The 2873-nt window shown below is 46.2% G+C and overlaps 1 non-coding gene across 1 annotated transcript; it reads left to right on the top strand.

Moving 5' to 3' along the window:
- The first annotated feature begins 244 nt into the window (after nt 1–244).
- TRNAS-GCU lies at nt 245–326 on the top strand. The gene has a single exon. It is a non-coding gene; the product is annotated as a tRNA-Ser (tRNA).
- Nucleotides 327–2873: the final 2547 nt, after the last annotated feature.

Below are 2873 nucleotides of genomic sequence, written 5' to 3'. Positions count from 1 at the left end.
TTTCAAATTTAACCGCCACTCGCGTCGACTTCCATTGGACACGCCCACCGACTGTTGATTGCCCCGCCCCTCTACACGTACATAGGGGAGAATACAGCGCCAGGTAGTGCGGCACTGCTGAGGGGTGTCGGGGTCTGCACCGGCGCCTCTACTCATAACGTGCTGTTACCGGGGGCGCTAGTGTGAACGGTGGGCGGGAGAGGCGGCGGGACATAGAGAGCTGCGCAGGAAGGAGTGCACACATGACGAGGTGGCCGAGTGGTTAAGGCGATGGACTGCTAATCCATTGTGCTCTGCATGCATGGGTTCGAATCCCATCCTCGTCGAATTTTATTTTATTTTTATTTTTTTATTTTTTTCTTCTTTTATGTTCGTTTTGCTCTCCCTGCCTTCCCGCAGCCATAATTTTTTATTTTTCCATTCACATAGCGGTATGAGGACTTTTTGTGAGATAAGTTGTACTTTCTAATCGCGCCATTTAATATGGCATATGATGTGGTGGGAAGATGGTGTATTTGGGGGGGGAAAAAATGATATTCCGCCACAATTTTATGGGTTTTGTTTTCACGTAGTTCCCTATGCGGTAAAACTGACCTGTTCCCTTCATTCTCTGGGTCAGTACGATAATGGCGATACCACATTTGTATACTTTTTTTTTTTTTCATTTTAATACTGAATCAATAAAAAACCTTGAAAAAGATTTTTTTTTTTCTTTTCATCGGCATATTCTGAACCCTATACTTTTTTTGTAGTTGTGTATGGAGCTGTGTGAGGGCTCATTTTTTACAGGGCGATCTGTACTATTCATTAATACAATTTTGGGGTGTGTGTGACTTTTTGATCACTTTTTGTAATTTTTTTTTGTGAGGGAGAAGCAACCAAAAAACTGTGAATCGCCTATTTTGTTTCCCCCCCCCCCCCATTTGGCATATGGAATTGATTGTTTTTGTATCCTGCAGAGTCTGGTAAAAAAAAACGTATACATTAACATATACTTTTTTCTTTTTTACAATGGATCTCTATGGTGAACGGATGACCCTTTATAGCCGTAGTCTGAGGCTTCCGTTAACGTATACGCAGTGGGGGGGGGGGGGTGTACTAGGCTAGTGCACAAATCTGATACCTCTTGGCGCAAATACACAACCTCAATGGATGTATATAAAATCATTTTTTTATTTTCGACAACGCGTTTCAGAGTGAATATACTCCTTTTTCAAGTATTTGGGGTCCGAGCTGGTGTTGTTTCACAGAGCTGTGGGATCCATGCTGCTGCGGGAAGCCGCGCCACCCGCAGCAGCATGGATCCCACAGCTCTGTGATCAGCCAGGCTAGCTACACCAGCTCGGACCCCAAATACTTGAAAAAGGAGTACATTCACTATGAAACGCGTTGTCGAAAATAAAAAAAGATTTTATATACATCCATTGAGGTCGTGTATTTGCGCCAAGAGGTATCAGATTTGAGCACTATCCTAGTACACATCCCCCCCCCCATACTGCACTCTACATCACTCCTCTGAAGGACCGGCAACTCCACTTACGAGGACTGAGAGATACCGGCAGCACCGACCCTTCGCCCTCACGAGCGTTGTGCCTGCGTATGCGCAACTCCAAAAGGAGAGCATAACGACTAACACATTATATTCACAGTTTTTTTTGCATACTACCCAATGAGTGCCTTTCCCCTTTCTGCCACAGTTAACGTATACGGTTTTAGTAAACGCTAAATGGATGGCAAAAACGTGATGTGAACCCAGCCTTACACTTTCTTAAACCGACACTACACTTGCTGGTTGGGCTTTCCGCCAGAGGTACTAAACCTGGTGGTTACAACTCTGGACAGAGGCACTAAGCTTGGTGGTTACGATAATGGGTTAACAGTCCCTTATAACTCTCCACTAGAGGTGAATCAGGCCTTGCGCAGTAGTAGGCCACCCTTCAGTACACCCTATCAGTCATAGTCTGAGGGTAGTTCACTACACACCAGGTACACAGCCTTACCCTTCTCAGGCGGGCTGACTGGTCACACTTTGGCTCAGGACAGATCCTCAGGCTCGATCACCCTCTCAGGATACACAACTAATCTGATTCCCCTCTATAACAGACGTGGCTCACCCGCTGGCACTTCTGCCTGGGATATGCTCCATGACCAGTTGCAGGCTCTCCGAAACATCTGTATACGGGTGGATAACAAGGCTTGTCAGATACTGACTCATAGGGAGCTACTTCCAATAGGTGCCGATTGTGAGATGGTTCTGACTCTTGAGAAATACACTCTGCGTGAAATTCCATTTCTTCTGCCTCGTTAACAGTACCATCCTGCTGTTTTCCCGATACAGTGCCTGCTGATGGGCCAAAAATAGTGTGTGCCCCACACAGTGCTAGTGCTCCCTGAGCGGCCTGAACACAGTGTCCCCACACACTGATAGCGCCCCCTCAGTGTCACCACACTGTTTAAGTCCCTCCCTCAGCGCCCACACAGTAAAAAGGTGTCTGAAAAAAATAAAAAATGTGACGGACTGAACCGTCACTGGGGCTGCTGGAGAAGCCTGAGGGCCAGCCTCCTTCCTACAGACTATGGACCGAGAACTATGGAGACCCCCTCTGACCTTTTGGGGTTACAAGGAACTATGAACCCTGATTTATGTGTGTAATTTATATGGCACATATTTCCTATTGCCCATTAAAGGTGCATGGTGTGGATTCGGCAACACAAAAAGGGTTAACTCTGCACTGAGACTCCCACTGATTGTGTTAGTGATGGGATAACCCTATCACGTGTCTCCTCTCTCCCTATTCATTCATTATGGAGGGGGTGAAGATGTCTGTTTGCCTGTTGTTCATTGCGTCAAAGACAATGCCTATTCTGTTATT

Source organism: Bufo gargarizans, chromosome 5 (assembly GCF_014858855.1).
Source record: "Bufo gargarizans isolate SCDJY-AF-19 chromosome 5, ASM1485885v1, whole genome shotgun sequence".
Classification (NCBI taxonomy): domain Eukaryota; kingdom Metazoa; phylum Chordata; class Amphibia; order Anura; family Bufonidae; genus Bufo; species Bufo gargarizans.
This window is presented reverse-complemented; position numbering and strand designations above follow the sequence as displayed.